This window comes from Amphiprion ocellaris, chromosome 6 (assembly GCF_022539595.1).
Source record: "Amphiprion ocellaris isolate individual 3 ecotype Okinawa chromosome 6, ASM2253959v1, whole genome shotgun sequence".
NCBI lineage: Eukaryota > Metazoa > Chordata > Actinopteri > Pomacentridae > Amphiprion > Amphiprion ocellaris.
Window position 1 is genome coordinate 16,707,264 of NC_072771.1, and position 17,754 is coordinate 16,725,017.

Sequence of the window (17,754 nt, forward strand, 5' to 3'; positions counted from 1 at the left end):
GAATCAACCTGTTGGACAGATCTGGCAAATTAACAGTAAAATAATTCTAGAGTGACTGTCTCCTAAATATATGTGTTCTTGTAAAACTACACTGCATTCTCCATTACATTTTAAGGAAAGTTTAATCAACTTATCTTTGACATTCATTGTATTGCTTTTTCAGTCAATCAATCACTTATTAAATTGTTACCCCGATAACACAGAAAATGGATGAGAGACTTGAGATGTATTTTAACCGAAACCAAGATTTTTTTATTTTTTTTTTAATTCACCAAACAGTTTAGGCGCCACAACCTGACCAATACAGACTCGTGACTAAAAATGGACACATTTGCAGCTATGTCCTGTTACCAGACAAGGAGGACACATTTCAAAACCTAATTAAGAATGTACATTTGTTATACAGGAACATAATTTTCAAGAGATTGGGTGGAAAAATGTCACTTTTCCCCCCCTTGCCTCACTGATTAAGGTGTCTATTGTCTTTTAAGGGTTTTAAAGTAAAACGTAAAAAGACGTCTGCATACTTAAGTGGCAGAGTGTACTAGCTGGTGATGAAGGCGCCACTTGTGCAACCAAATGCAAATTGTTAAGACTTTATCCCTACAGCACCCTAACCCAAGCTTGTGTGGTGAGCATGTTTGCTCAGAGCCAGCATTTAATAACAAGTTATGTACCCAATTGAAATAAATAAAATCTCAGAATTTCGTGCCAGAAGCCAGCATGGTCCCAGAAGTGAAGCGCTCCCTCAGTGTTTGGGTTTGTGGGCTGTCAGTGGTGGTGAAGACTCAAGCTCTTTGGTGAAACGCATTCATGCCCATCATGCATAGCAGCGGTGAGGGCGTTTCTCTTTCTCTCTCCCCCCCTTCTTTCCGATCTCTCTCTCTGTCACTGTCTTTGTCTCCGTTTTTCCCCTATATCTCACTCCTGACAGCGGCAGCGCATGGTCTCCGCTTCTCACTTTGTAGGTCGAGCCTGAAACCCAACACTGGCACCAGGAGTCACCTTCCACATGGCTCAAATGCCCACCACCGTCTTTGTTCCCCACAGTCACAAGACTGAGGTGGGACAGGGGGTCAGGATGGGAGGTGGAGCTGCAGAAGCAGACCAGGAGGTGGACCCCCCTCTTGGGATGCTTACATAACTTGAGAACTTGTCGGATGGGACGGCACCTCAAGACACATGATCAAAGTACATCTCTGTCTGCTTGATCAGTGCTGGGGTCGGACTCTCAGGTGGGCTCGCTGACCTTCCATAAACCTACGTGACCTCCCCTGAGCACTCCACTCGCTCTCCCACTCCCATTCTGAGGGTCCAGTTTCAGCAGAGCCATGCAGTACATTCCTGTAATACACACAGGGACAAATTAGAGAAGCAGTGAGTGAGAGAAAAGGAATGGCTGCAATGAAGGAGTGAGTGTGGAGAAGAAGAAGTAAAAAGGCGTAAACAGAGGGATGAGGTGGCAGCATGCAGACAGACTGGTCGGTGCTTTTCTCGGTTGTTGGGGCTTCAGATGAAGAGATTGATGGTCATTGGGTGTAAAGTGGTGTTTGTGTGTGAAAGTGTGGGCACAGGGTGTTTGCTGACTTTCCAAGAAGTCAGCAGTACAGAACCTGAGCCCTGGTCAGACCACCCACACTGTCCTCAGCCTGTCAGAGAAGTGGCCTTTAACAGAGTTAAAGTGACCACATGAGCAGCGCCAACCTCCTCCTTTATCACTGCCAATCTCATCCTACAACTCTTTATTGAGACTTGGGTTTTAACTTTTCATGTCAGTGTATTCACCAAAATAACTGCTGATGTGGGAACTTGTCAACAAAACTAAGTATGACCAGGCAAAAAATACATAAAAGTAGATGATGAGACATGATGTAAACATGAATGCAGTTAAGTTAGATACAACTGAAAAGTCAGAAAAACTTTGGTCCGACACATAAAATAAAGTAGGTCAAAGCTGAGAAAGTCATTTTGTAAAGTACTGGTTGTTTTAAACAGGCAGTTTGGAAACTTTTTTGACAGTTTACATGTTTTTTTACCCAAGAAGTTCATTTAAGCAGTCACACTTCTTGTTATCAGTGTAGTCACATTTCCAAATTTCAGCAGTTAAGCTTGTCAGAGCATGTGATTAGTATCATGATCAAAACTCTGAAAATAAAGTAAAATTTGCTGTAAACTGGAATTTTCATTTTACTGCTGTCCCTTGAATCCTCACTTTAAACAGGAATTCATGGCCACATTTGCTTACAGTCCCTCTGTGGTCACAGATACAACAATTAAAAACTCATCATCATGTAACAAACTTACAAATTTGAAATTTCATTCAGTGAAAAGAGTTTGTTTATGCCTGAAAATATCTTAAATGGAACTGTACTCCATTGATTCCCTTAGAATGTGCAGACCTGTAATGTCTGAATCTGAATTTGTATTTTTAAGATTGTCATTTTTACACTATAATTTCATGGTGCGAATGCTCAGCCATGGTGTTAACCCTCGTGTTGTCCTGCGGGTCAGATTGACCCGTTTTAAAGTTTGAAAATGGGGAAAAACATATATTTTCACAGTGAAAATTCTGACGTCCACATTTTGGGAAATTTTTGAACATTTTTTGGTGGAAAAAAAGAAATGTTAAAAAAAAATGTTTCTTTACAAACATTCACAAAAAAGTCTAACAAAATCCAACGAATTTCACAGGATTTTGATTGATTTTTTGGTGAATGTTCTAAAAGAAAATATTAGAAGTTTTACTAATATTACTGATTACTGATATATGAATATATCAGTAAAACTATATATATATGTGTGTGTGTGTGTGTGTGTGTGTGTGTGTGTGTGTGTGTGTGTGAGTGATCACTAGATATTTTTAAAAATATATATAAATATTTACAAGAATTTTCTTGTAAAATTTGGGGGATTTTTTTTAAATAAAACTTTTGAAGGAAACTTTTAAGGAACTATTGGGATTTTCTTCCTGAAGGTTTTGCAAATTTAAAGTTTGAAAATATAGGGGAAAAATATCACTTTAGATATTTTTAGGATTTTTTGGAAGATTTTTACTCATTTTTTGAAAATATTTACAAGGATTTTCTTGCCAAATTTGGGGGATTTTTAACAAAAATAAAACTTTTAAGGGAAACTTTTAAGAAATTATTGGAATTTTCTTCCTGAAGGTTTTGCAAATTTTCGGAAATTTAGGGGATTTTTTTTGCTGAATTTTTGGATTTTTTCTCAGACGAGGAAACAATATTTTTTGGTGCCCGTAAATGAAGACAACAGGAGGGTTAACTGCTTTTTTTCATTATTCATGATGCATCCTCTGTTATACAAAACACCACATGGACATGTTAACACAGTAACAATTAGACTTTTAATCATAAGAGATGTTAAAAACAGCCCCATAGATACATTGTACACTGATTCATTGTGACAGGGCCCAAGATAACATAGTTAAGAGGTCGGGGTCGATAGATGGGACAAGGAAACACATATGGACATATTATCAAGGTCAAAACTATGACATTTACAGAACTCTTTAAAGTTGCACAAACACAATATTTTGATATTAATAATATATCAAGTTCTTATTTGTAATGTAAGAGGTATTGTGTTTACTGGCAGCCCCACAGTGAAATCATCACCCCTCTGCAATTTCCTGCAACTCTGCTGTACTTTTGAGCATCTTTCATTGTTTCTCATTATTGAATTTTTTACAGATTTTGCAGTCTGCAGCTTTATTGTTAAATTCACTATCACAGCTCTCATCTACAGTGTTTCTTTCAGCTGCAACAGGCAGCTGTTTTTGGTGAGAGAGCTCTGATAAAACCATAGCGAACAGAAGGAACCTATTAACAGCTAAAGAGTCAGATATGTCCCAGGAACTGGTGGAGACCAAATCAGAGCTAAATACTGGATGGAAGCATGACTGAAAATGAAAGGTAATGTTGCTCTGTGTCCGCTGGGTGTGTAAAGAGGCAGCGGTTTGCAAACACATTTGCCATGATAACTTCATATGTCAGAGAATTGTGTTAACAGCTTGCTGTGACACGCGTGTCTGCAGCATCCTGGAAACCTGCACTCTTTTTGCTCTGTTAACACTCCAATCACACAGCAGCAACCGATAACAGAGAAAATATACATCTACAGAGCTGACAGTAATTTAATCCTCATCTCAGTAGTCGACATAACTGCTTTTATCCGTGCGCCCCAAAACTGTGCCCCCTGTGACCCTGCTGCCAGTAAAGGTGACACACGCTGTCACAACATCAGATTGCACTCAGTCATACAGTTACAGCCAGCAGCCCCTGATGTAAGCTTGCACACATTAAATTCTTCTTGGTAACTGAATGCCGTGGGCAGCCATGCAGGAGCCAGCTTCCGTGAACCCGCAGAGAGTTATAAAAAGAGCCGAGTGCAAGCAAAAGGGCACTCCCTCTCTGTTCCTTTGCCTCTCTCCTGACCTCCATCGGCTGGTTTCCTCCAATTATTCACTTCTGCTAGAAATAACAGCTAATAATTGTTATGGCTGATTAATAATACTGGGAGTGTTTATTGATTTAACTTTAAATGCCCCTAATTGTGATATTGAGAAAATGATCACAAATCAAACAAATATTATCACGTCACACACAATATATTGTCATATGATGTCATGCAGTAAAATAAGTTTTAATTATTATAAACATAATGAACTGTGTAACAAGTATTTGCATGTGGTTTCCTAAACTGCCTGAGCTTCTCCTATTGTCATGCCTGAGATTTATGGAAAACCCCTCTAATGTGGCATTCATCCAGAATAACACCAGCAGTATTAAGGCATTTTGACAGATGACCGTCCCTGCCTTTCCTTTGGGCTATGTATTTAGCACATAGCTCAGAAGTTTAAAAAAAAAAATATATAACAGGACTAAGGCCTTTTTTCAACAGAAAAGTTCCCAAACTTGATGTTTAGTCTCCAAAAGTCCTTCATGTTAAAATACTGAAATTTACAGCAGAAATAAACATGCTTCAGCCTATTACAATAAAGACGTTGGTCTCATTACAACTACACAGAGAATAAATGTTTACATAACTCACCCATTTAGATTGCAGTAAAGTATTCAATTGTGCATAATTAAAGCTCGTGGCCACTTTGAGTGACAGGTGGGTGCCATCACAGGATAGGCTGTGGACCACCCCAGCTCCACTCATGCTCCACCTCTTTACTCATTTTTAGATTAGTCTGTAGTTAGGAGGAGTCAGACTCAAGACATCTACAGTCAGAGGCACCACACTGAGATTCAGAAGCGCTCATCCAGAAACATACGGCCATATTATTATTAAACCATATCTAAATTCGTCTGCAGAGGTTTGGAGCAATGCATATAAATGTTCACTACAGTCACTATCAGTACTACAAAAAATAGCAATAAGGATAATCCATAAAACTGGTTATAGAGAGCACACAAATTCACTTTTCTTAAAATCAAAAATACTAAAATTCCCTGATCTGGTTCATTATCCAACAGCACATACACTGTACAAAGCAACAACCAAGTTCCCGTAAATATTCAGAACTACTTTTTTAACATGGGTTATAATTGGACAGGGGATTTAAAATGAAAACATTTCGCAACACACTAAAATCATTTTGTCATTCAACATGTGGAGTGAGGTTATGGAACAAACTGGAGGTGGAGCTCAAGCAATGTCCAAGCAGGACCCAGTTTAGAAAGCAATAAAAAAATATGGTTTTCAGGAGGTACATGGAGGAGGAGGGGCTTTGACACGGGTATACAACTGATTATATAATATCTGTTTATTTATATTATTTATTTTCTATTTTTTGTAAATACATACATAAATAACTATGGGAGTGGGGTACTGAGTGACTGAAGGGGTAGGAGGAAATAAGCTTATGCTTCATCCTACTCCTTTTTGAATATGTTGGGTTATTATTTTTTGCATTGTTTTGCTGTGTTTTATTTTGTTTTGTTGTTGTTTGGAATATTTTGTGGCTTTATTTTCCTTCACATGTCCAAAATAAAACATTCATTCATTCATTCATATTATTATATGTGCCACATTATCCATCTTTTTATACAGTCATCTCCACCAACTCCTGTTTCAATGCACTTGTTGTCCGACATATAATTGGTTCTATATCTGAATATAATGTGTCTGGAAACCTCAGAAATGAGAGTAATGATAGAGAACCGAATAGAAAGGGTGGGGTCAGTAAACAATGAGTTGAAAGTTGAAGCTGAAAATTTTCTAGTACCCGAATTTACTAGTTATCATCCAATAGTTTTCAAGACGTCAAAATCATCCCTTTAAACTCGCACTGTGTTTCACACTGTTTGAGATAAATATCAACTTGATGCATCACTACTGAGCCACAAATTCAAATAGAAAAAATACGAAACAGCATTAAAGACAAATACTGTACTTCAAAATGCTCTTTAAAATAATGGAAACTAAATGCACATTTGTCTGTCTAGACGGAGAGTGATGGGATGAAAGAGAGGCTGAGCTCTGAGCTCTGCCTGCTGTCCCATGTGGATTGAGTGTCGAGGTGTTGAAATGGCCCATTGAGCCAGAATGTCAGCTATACACAGCAGATAGGACGGAGCAGCGATCTGTCCACAGCTCAGAGCTGCTGCACCCAACACCTCCCACCCACTGACAGTTCAGAGCCTGTGGAAAACCTCCCACTGCACACACACAATTCACACATATACAGCACCAGCAAAGGGGAAGGAAGCAGCCAAGTATGTACTTAAAAGCATGTAAACAGCATCAGTACATGCACACATTTTAAGTGTGAACCGTGTTTTTTCCTTCAAAACTTCAACTCCGAAAAAGAATCTGGGACCTCTTTGCCCAGTCTGACACACAGAAATCAATTGCCATTGTGAAACATTCAAAGGAATCTGTTTCTCTGAAATGCCACGTCCTTAACAGAAAACGCATGGAAAACCTTCACAAGGCCAACATTGTTCCTCAGGCCTGTTAAAATGCACATGGAGACATTGTTGAAAGAAAAAACCTGATGTAGCACTGTGGGTGAGAGTTCAGGCCACTGAAAGATCGTTGGAAGTGGGTGAACAAAAATTAACCTCTTACAGAGCCAAATATTTCACTACGGTGACTAGAAACAGAGTGAATTATACTTTCATCAACTGTTTGCCAGCATGGACCACTGAAGGGGATATTATTTGCTATTACTCTGTCAAGGAATGCGATGGAGTCATGTGATGTTTATCTGTCTGTCTTCCTGTGTGCAACATTACTCAAAAAAACGGAATAACGGATTTGGATGAAATTTTCAGGGAAGGTCAGAAATGACACAAAGACCAAGTGAATAGATTTTGGCAGTTATGTGGCTTATAGTCTGGATCTACAGATTTGTTAAAGATTTCTGTGTCATTGCAAGATAGCAGCACGGTGTCACTGTAACTATGACAACAAGTGAACACTACGTCAGCTGCCTACTGACAATCACATGATTGTGATCCTGCTACAAATCCACCGCTGAGGATCAAGAAGCTTTTAAAAATTTCATCCATCGGAACTCATACAAAGACTGGGCAGCCTTGGCAGAGTATTGCGCTCTCTGACTGCTTTTCTTGTTATTATTTTAGTCAGTCAATTAATCAATATGTTTGCACATAGAGCAATCCTCACAACTTTCTTCAACATCTTGCAGTTCATTGTCTTGTTAGACAAACAGATTATTATATTAACTAGCTGCTAGAGCATTTAACAACTAGCTAAAACCTTTTGGACTTACATTCATGAATGTGCCAGAAACACTCCAAATAAATGCTAACGTTGTTACACGTCGTTTGGATCGGTGAATAAGTATCTGCTAACATCTTCACCATAACAATTTAAAAATTATAACACTTCATTGACTAGAAAATCTGTTAATTTAAATTAAGTTTTAGGAAATGCTATTTTTGACTTCTTGTATTTTCATCTAGTAGTAATGATGTCTGTTGCTTTTTCTTGAGTAAATCATCTGAATTCATCTCGCACTAGTGACCACAGGTAATCTCAAACACTGTCATTCACAAAAACATCACCCAATCAGTGGACATGTCACCTAACATCAAAAGGAATATCAGGACTCCAGCGGTTCATCTGAGGCAACTGTGAGAGCCTGCTGCAGGGTATGATATGTGCTAATAAAAGTGTGGCTGAAGGCCAGCTCCTCTGTGTAAGTAAATGCAGCCAATGTTTCAGAAAGGCGATAACAGTTCCTTCCATGCTGCAGTGACGCCCCCCTCAGCACCCCTGGACGTGTCGGCAGAGTTCACCTCCCTCCCAGTGCACGGCAGAGCAAACACAGGAACCACATCAAAGCAGCTGAGTCCGGCCGCAGTGCCCCTGTGTACTGCTTTGTTATTCTCCTCCAAAGGTTAATTGCAGTGGGGATTGGACGGGCTGGTTGGCCATCTGCAAGGAATTTGAACGTTGAAGTCTGAAACTCCTGTCAGGCCGAACGAAAAAATAAACAGACCAATCAATCAGCACACTGCTAAATTACACACCGCTCCACTGTGGTTTGTAGGGGGTAATGGTAAGTTAATGTCTTACTCAGAAAATAGCTTGTGACCATCAGGGAGAGATTTGACACCTTCATAATCCAATCTGCAGCGCAGTTCACGTGACGAGGTTATCTCAGGGTGTATCACTGTAGGCACAAACGAGGCACCAGAGGAAATAATGCAGTGAACAAATGTGCTGCTGGAAAACATCTTTGCCATGATGTAAATGCCTCCGTATTGAGGTTGTGGCACAGAAGGACAGGGGGGATTTTAGGACGGAAAAAAAACACAGGAAGAGAGGAATGCAAACAAGAAAACATCGGGGAGTCAGAAAAGAAAGTTGGAGGGAAAGGTGAAGTTATACGGGAATGCCTTTACATCCACAGCCCTGCATGGTTTCTTACCCCGAGTCATGCCATAACTCTGCAAGTGGCGACAGTGCATTTCAAGGCCTGCTGGCGTCCCTGGCAGCTCTCATTAGTGCTATGAATAGTCAGCTATTTGTGTTTGTGCAACTGAATCCTGGGTTTTTTATGACTGTTTACCAGAGGGAGTTTTGCTAAGAGCCCCCCACACTATAGGGTGTCACAAATAAATGATATCCACGGCCAGAGCTGGATCAAACAGTTGTTCAAATACGCATTTGTTTTCCCCCTCCTCACAGGGCCACATGAGTGGACTTCAGGGTATCGGCACATTTAAAATAGAGTCTGGTCAACTGGAGCAGAGCACGGGACATATTAGCTTTAAAATATACCTCTCTAAACTTTCTCACACTGATTGCACCACATAGTGTATATACTGGCGCTAGGGTTAGCTTAAACAAACCACAAGAAATATACGGCTCAAACCCCTAGGTGTGTTAGCCACTTGTCAGCTGTCCCAAACCTGCAAACCACCTCTGTTTATTCTAATAGGGCACAGAGGGCTAAAAGTGAAGCATTAACTGGGTATAGTTGTGCAGTACCCCTCAGTCTGTATTTATTATTCCAATATGGAGAGCAGGCGTGTCTAATTGCTTGAACAGCTATGTGTGTGTGTGTGTGTGTGTGTGTGTGTGTGTGTGTGTGTGTGTGTGTGTGTGTGTGTGTGTGTGTGTGTGTGTTGGGCTGTGCAGTACACAGACTGGATTGGACTGAGAAGTGGGTCCCTTGCAGAGCAGCAAATCCAGGCTCACATGGTTTTAATGCTTCCTGCTTGTTGTTTTATGTGTCTGCATTAAATGGAGCCACATGCTATCAATAGACTTATACACATGTGGAGGAAATATTGGTCCTTGAAAAAGCTGGGCCCGTTTAGTTGGACACATGACGAGGGAAATCAATAAATGAATCAGTGGAAACGTCGCAGCCGTGAAACGCTCCTAAAAACCTTGTTGGCCTAAAAGGTCTTTCTGTGCCTCAAGGGTCTGACGGGCAGGATTCATTTGCACCAAGTACGTCAGAAGCAGAGTTTTTGCACAAGCAGGGTGTGCCTTGGTGGCATGTGACGGGCCCGGTCGGTGCAGGTGTCACAATCGTGCAGTGAGTCACAGTCTGCATCTCTTTCCACGCAGTCACCCTAAACCGGCAGCTCAGGACTGCGTGTGTGTCACGCACCCGCCAAAAACATTAGACCTGCTCAGCCGCCGCACTCCCTACATGCATGTGCGAGCATGCTGAGGCGTGCACGCTCACATGGCATCAAATGTGTGCTTCACAGGACAAAACCATGCAAGCTGAATATAATGTCATATTCTGGCTCCACAAACAGCCAATCATGCCAATAATTATGGTGACGGCCTCTACAGAAGATACAATAAAACAACTGCAGGTCCACAAATACTTGAAGGTCTTTCATATGCCACAGCTGAGAGTTAATATCACTCATAAAACAGGGAAGAGATAAGATATCATGTTTGTGTAATCATTAGATGACCTGTTGTGGCGCATAGCGAAACAGAATATAGGAAGGAATCAAAAGAATTCTCCTCTAATTTTTCATGCAGGTGGGTCTAGCAGTGCCAGAAGACAGACAGTTAGTGCACAGAGTGTGATTCATTAAGAAAAATCTCCAAGAGAAAAGGAAAGTCTCTCTGCTCTTATCTTATCAATTATCACATCGTTGGCTCGGTTCCGATAAATCACTGTAAAACATGCAGCCATCACCTCACTCAGCTGTACCCCAAGGAAGAGGCTTCAGTGACTTGGCAATGGAAGAGTGATGGCTTTAAATATATCCATCAGCGGCATTGGTAGTAAATCTTCATCATGTTTATGGCCTCCCAGTGCTGAGGGAGTACAGGGGCAAGAATGTGTCTTCCAAAATCCCTTGACTCACCAGTTTCTCACTGCATCTCTTTCAGTCTGCTAAATACCAAGAAACTGACAGTAAATGCAACATGAGCCAATTAAGCACATTTCCCCTAATTATGAAGCAATTTCTCTTGAGATTCATTTACATGACTGTACTATATTAAGTTTTACACACAGTTATCGTGACTCTTTGCCATGAGTCTGCATGAAAAAGCCTTAAAATGACTGTCAACTGGGAAAAATTTTTATGTATTTACCATATTAGTGTAATTGTAGTATTGGGGTTATCTCGGGCAACATGTTCAGTTTTGCAAAACCTTACAGCACATGAGGCTCCTGGGTTGAGGTGGGACCACCAGTGGAGATAAGTGCTGCCACTTCCCGTCCTCCTGTCCGCAAAAATGTTCAGAAAGACTTCAAATTACATGGAGAATGTGAATGAGGTGCTCCGAAAAAGACTCCAGTGTAACCGTCAATGAATATTACACAGTAGCTGCCTCTCACAAACGATACCTATTTAGTAAATGAGTATATGTAGCAGACAGATTGAAAATATCCAAAAGATATAAAGCTTGGAGCCACATCAGCAAAAATGTGTGTCAAAATCTTCCCCTGAAAGCTGGAATAGGTAGAAACGTAGACTCTCCACCTGCAGTTCTTTCCTCCTCCTCAAACTCCTCACAACAGACAAGGACGGTGCACTGGAAACATGCCCCTCTCAAAACAAGAAAAAAAAAAACTCATTTCAAGGAACTTTTAACTTGAAATAAGTGAAAAAAAAATCTGCCAATAGAACAAGTGAAAATGGCTTGGTAAGATTTTCTGAAATAAGATATATTTAGAATATTGAGATCTTAAAATTAGCTGGGAAAACTTATTTTAAGCTATATGTTACCAGGATTGTCAAGCTTAGGCGTCTTAAAATAAGCCGGACATGCTAAATAAAAAAATAAATAAAAATAGCAGTTTTTCACTCAAAAATAAATTTTTGCTTTCATGTGATCTTCTAATTTGAGATGTATTAACCCTCCTGTTGTCTTCATTTACGGGCACCAAAAAATATTGTTTCCTTGTCTGAAAAAAATACAAAAAACAAGGGAAAAAAAATTCTCCAAATTTCTGAATATTTGCAAACCCTTCAGGAAGAAAATTCCAGTAATTCCTTAAGTTTCCCTTAAAACTTTTATTTAAAAAAAAAAAAAAAATCCCCCAAATTTGGGAAGAAAATTCTTGTAAATATTTTTCAAAAAATGAGTAAAAATCTTCCAGAAAAAAATCCTAAAAATATCTAAAGTGATTACAAATATACCAATAAAACTTTTAATATTCTCTTAAGAACATTCACATAAAAATCAACCAAAATCCAGTGAAATTCACTGGCTTTTGGGTGATTTTTTGTGAATGTTCTTAAGAAACATTTTTAACATTTCTTTTTTTCCACCCAAAAAATGTTCAAAGATTTCCCAAAAATGTTGAAAATGTGGACATCAGAAGTTTCACTGTGAAGATATATTTTTTCCCACATTTTCAAACTTTAAACCAGGTCAATTTTGATCCGCAGGACGACACGAGGGTTAAACTTATTTTGAGTTTTCTTGTAACATACAACTCAAGAGAAGATAATTTCAAGATCGTTTGACTTAACAAGATACTTAAGATGTGTTGTCTTAAAACAAGTCCCTCCATCTTGCTGAAATGACACTTGTTAAGTGAATTTATCTTAAATCAAGTGGGATGAGACACTGACTAAAAATAAGACAAACAGACTTGGTAAGATTTTGAGTTTTTGCAGTGTGATTTGCATTCATTGCCAGCTTGCAGGTAAATCTACCTGCAAAACCAAACCACTGCAGCACATTTAGGTTTTACAGGAAAATTAGGTCAAAGAAGAACTGCAAGCTCAGGTTACAGTAGTTACTCCAGCTCTATGAGTACACTCCACCAAAACACTTTCATATTAGTGTCATCAGGCCTACGCTGACAGGGATATTCGTCTCAATGATATACATTTGCTCCTTTCAAAACATAAAAATAAAAAATTCTGTCCACACCATCATTTTACAAAATACGTCCGTACGAAAGAGAACACAAAAACCACTACAATCACCTTAACGACTATAGTAGCCCAGTCTACATCCAGAATACAAGTGAAGAGGACATCATTTCATCATTCCTGCAGACTTCAAACTGTGGATACAGTAGACTGAGTGATATCAGGCACAGCAGACATTACAGTAAAGTGGTGCAGCAATGTCAAGTTAAGTTGTAACCCTCTAGCAGCAAGTACTAAGAAAATGTTGTTTCAGAACCATAATCATCAGAGCAAAAATAGGCGAAGTGAACTGGGACATCACTGGTTTCCAAACTGTTTTACATTTGCCCATGAATACACAGAGACCAGGGTTTAAAAATGTTAGATTAGCGTTTCTTTTTAACCGGCAAATTAGTACGGATTATTAAGGTTGTTTCAAAATCTTGTTTTTAGAAGCTGGAAAAAGCAACTTTTCTTAGAGGTTTTTGTCTACACTGAAGCAGTATTTCCACCATCAGGATGCATTTGTAAAGCCAATAGGAACAAACAAGACCCTCCTCTTAAAAGAACCTGTGATTGGCCAAACTCTCCAGCCAAGATGATCAAAAGCCTGCAACTGGAGCCAAGAGAAGATGCAGAAGACTATTTTCTTCTTAGTTCACTTGAATTTAAAAATAGCGAAAAGTTACTGTGGGATTCCTGTCCAGTGATGCTATAAAATAAACTGATTACCCCATCTTTAAAAGTCCAAATCAAATCAAATTTTAAAATAACCTAAGTTGACCAAAGACGACACAATATTAAAAAAAAAAAAAGTGCCAAAAAGCAAGGCAGAAAACTTACACAATCAGTTTGTAACCTTTAAAGATCAAACTCTAGAATAAAACACATATAGAGTCGCATTAAGTTATGTCACAACCATAAAGTGATAAATAGATGTAAATCGCTTCACATTCTAACACATAGCACCTCTAAATGTTCATGTCTTTCTCTCTTCTGTCTTCATGTAACTTCCCATGAGCTGTGGTCTACTGAAACTGAATACCTTGAAGATAGGTTTTTGTTTTTTTTTTTTAAAAACCCAAATAATATTTCTCTGAAAGAAAAATGCTGAGAAGTCACAAGAGAATGACTGTAGGAATGTGCTGACTACATAAAGCTCTCATCTCAGACCTCATGTACTACCATGATAACTCTCAATCTGTCAGTCAGGAGCCTGCAGCGTTCCAGTTCTGGCTGTTCAAGTTACAACTGAAATGCAGTATTTCACTAGCAGCACAATACACTCAGCAAAAAATGGTGACTGCAGTGTGATACGGCGGTGATGCAGACGAGGGGACTAAAGTCATAATGAGACGCCCACATGACAAAACAACCCCGACTCCCAGTGCAGCTATAAATCGCTTCTACTTTTTAATCAGCCAGGGAAGAAAAATGAACATCCCCAGCCAAAAACTGCACATTAAATTCATTAGCCGAGGTCTTACAGTAGGGCAGCGCATACAGAGTGGCATTTAAAAAGTCATTTCTTATTCCATTGAACATAAAACTTTTGAGCTGTCGTTTGAACTCCGCCCCATCCCATTTTCCTTGCGGTATTTGGGCTTTGTGAGGGATAAAAGCGGCCTGTGAAAGTGGATCGGGGAAAATGGACCAGTTGGCTCGCAGCTCAGAGGAGCGAATAGAAACATCACTCCAAATCTCTGCTCTCCAACTCAAATAGGGCCCCCAGTTTAGCGGCGGAGCTGCACTTGCCACAACAGTCGAGGCTCTTTATAGCTTACATATGCACAAATCTTATTATATGTTCCCTGTTTGGATGCTCAGGGGCTGATGGATACAGTCAATGTGAAAATATTACCGCCGTGGAGGCAAATGACCCGTGACGGTCGGGCTAGAAAAATCTTTCTCTCTGTTGTCTGATCTGCTGTACCTCCTGTACCCGTCTGCCAGTTTTGTCCAGCAACTTGAGGAGGCCGATGCAGGCAGCAGCTGTACGCTCTGCTGCTGTTAAAGCAACCCTCAGGTCAGTTAGGGTCAGCGTGGACTGATGGGACAGTGGTTAAGACGTGACTTCAGTCCAGCCCCACACAGCTGAAGACATTCGCTGCCAAAACCAGGCAGGAGCTTAAGTCTGAACCCTCATATCCTGTGTAAAAATGGGCCATGTAAAAATGGAGTAGCATCTCCTACTCCTTTAATCACTGCAGGATGAGGAAACTAAATTGCAGCGGTTTGTCTAGATGGGACACCAGAGGATCCAGTTTCAAGCAGGTTAAATAATTTCCAGAATGTTTTTAGCTCGTCTTAAGCCAGTATACTAAGTGGTCTGCTGCGGTGTGTGTACACAAACACTTGAACAGCAGGAAAGTCCACACAAACACTCGAACAAACAATCATACTTTTCTCTGGTGAGGCAGTTCCACCTGTTTGATATCACCAGCAGATTGAAAGATCAAAGATAACATTGCATTCTTTCTCCAGTCAGTCAGACTACATGGTTGTACTCAGGCCAAGTCAGGAGCTGTGGCAGGTTGCACACTCCGACCTGCTTTTAGGAAACAACATCCTGGAATGTGGCTGTCGCAACGACTAACTGCTGTGTAAGTAAATCTGATCGTCGTCCGTCCTCCTGACAGACTTCAGCCACTTTAAACCACCAAGAATCACACCTTCATGTCCCAAAACTGTGACAGCATGGAGAGGAATTCAGTAGTAAGCGTTACTATAAGGAGGAGAAAGTTGTATTAGTAGAATCAATGCTAATGTAACCAAGTTAGGACTGGTGAGGGTCTTCTGGTTTCTTTTAACATGGAACCGACAACGCCAACTAGGGACTTTCACCCTAAGAACGTTAACAATCCTGCCTCTCAACAGAGGGTTTCCCCTACTAAACACAGGTACATGCACAAATGAATACAGAGGCGTGTATAGAAAAATATCAATACAATTTTTATTCTGGGACAAAAATATGTTCAGCACACACACACTAATGTTACTATAAATGCAGTTATTAGAAATGGAGGTCACACAGGCCCTACGCAGCTATGGAGGGGAGAAACCTGATTACTGAGCCAGAGAACACAGCCACAACAACCTAAAGACAAACACACATGGGGAGAAACGAAACTAAACTCGAGCCAAACAAACTAATACAGAACTAGGCAAAACAACTACAAACTAAAAGAAAGAAACAACAAAATAAACAAACAAAAAGACAAGGCAACATAGGCAAAACAGTAATGAAACAAAGAAATGTTTAACCACAATCAAGCAACAGAACGATAACAATAAACAAACATTTTGTTTACCTCGGATGTCCGACCCTACACGCGCATGACGCCGCCGATAAGCAGAGACACCGTCAGCAGACTCTGCCCTGCAGCCACAGAAGACTGGTCTTAAAAGGAGAAACAATATTAATACAAAATCTAAAGCTTACCAGTGTTTCGCTTGCTGCACAGCGCGTACCTGTCCAGGAGTGTTCAGGAGTATACTGGAACTACGTCCGTCAATCAATTTGAACCCCCTGCTGCAACATCCAAACCAATCATTAGTTCCCCCACAGCTGTATGGCGTGATGGCTAATCAGCTGGTCACACTAAGATACTTTTACACTTTATCAGCACACTGAAACCAATGGATTGAGACACAGTTCCTGGCTTTGTGAATACATTTTTTTGTGGCTTTGTTTGTTTTGCTTCCTTCTATGTTGTGTTACCATTGTTTTCAGTACAATGTGACAACATTGTGAATTATGGATTTCCACCACCAAAGTGTAAACTATAAACAGAAAAGTGAATATGCATCCCATTAGTATTTATTTTGTATCGAGTTTGTTAAAAACTTTAATTGCAAAAACACACACACACACACACACACACACACACACACACACACACACACACACACACACACACACACACACACACATATATATAGTCAGTATATATACACTACCATTCAAAGGTTTGGGGTCACTTAGAGAAAAGCATTTTTTTTTTCAATGCAGATAACATTAAATTAATCAGAAATACAGTCTAGACATTGTTAATGTGGTAAATGACTATTCTAGCTGGAAACAGCTGATTTTTAATGGAATATCTCCATAGGGGTACAGAGGAACATTTCCAGCAACCATCACTCCTGTGTTCTAATGCTACATTGTGTTAGCTAATGGTGTTGAAAGGCTAATTGATGATTAGAAAACCCTTGTGCAATTATGTTACCACATGAATAAAAGTGTGAGTTTTCATGGAAAACATGAAATTGTCTGGGTGGCCCCAAACTTTGAATGGTAGTGTATTTTTCTGCAGTGCCATCTGTCAGTGTCTATACTGGCACTTTGTTTGGTTCAACATCTGTTTAGGTGAAAACTACAGTATGGCTTTCAGGGCAACTTACTTTGTTTCACTTTTTTGTGGTCCGAAAAAACAGACACAACATTTATGAATTACTTGTTTTAGCTGTTATTTATCATGATTCCTATTAATGAAAATAGTAACAATAAGAACAAGAGAGGCACTCAGAGAGAGCAGTACTCTTCCAACGCTGCTCAGTCGTTGTATCATTTCTGACGGCTGAAATCTTGAAAAAATTTGTGGCAGAAATCATGGCACTATAGAATGTGGCCATTTAATATAGATGTACCCACAAGCAAAATGACCTTGTGCTGAGCACAGGCATGTGTACGTTATGTACAGATAATGAATCCTGTGACTTAAATATGTAGTGGATGATGGGAATTGATGGGATTCAGAAACACCCCCACAATTTAATCAATTGTTCCTTTTATCATTTCAGACTGATGAATCCCAATAAGTCTGCAGTGGTGGATTTGTAGTAGGATCGCAATCATGTGATCGTCAGCAGGCAGCTGACGTAGTGTTCACTTGTTGTCATA

General features: G+C 39.8%; 1 long non-coding RNA gene across 1 annotated transcript; it reads right to left on the reverse strand.

Moving 5' to 3' along the window:
* Positions 1-231: 231 nt before the first annotated feature.
* On the reverse strand, positions 232-16,526 carry LOC118471627 (uncharacterized). The gene is made up of 3 exons (XR_004848971.2): positions 16,323-16,526; positions 16,163-16,251; positions 232-1,344 (listed from the first exon to the last, which is right to left on the reverse strand). It is a non-coding gene; the product is annotated as an uncharacterized LOC118471627 (long non-coding RNA).
* Between the last annotated feature and the right edge of the window lie 1,228 nt (positions 16,527-17,754).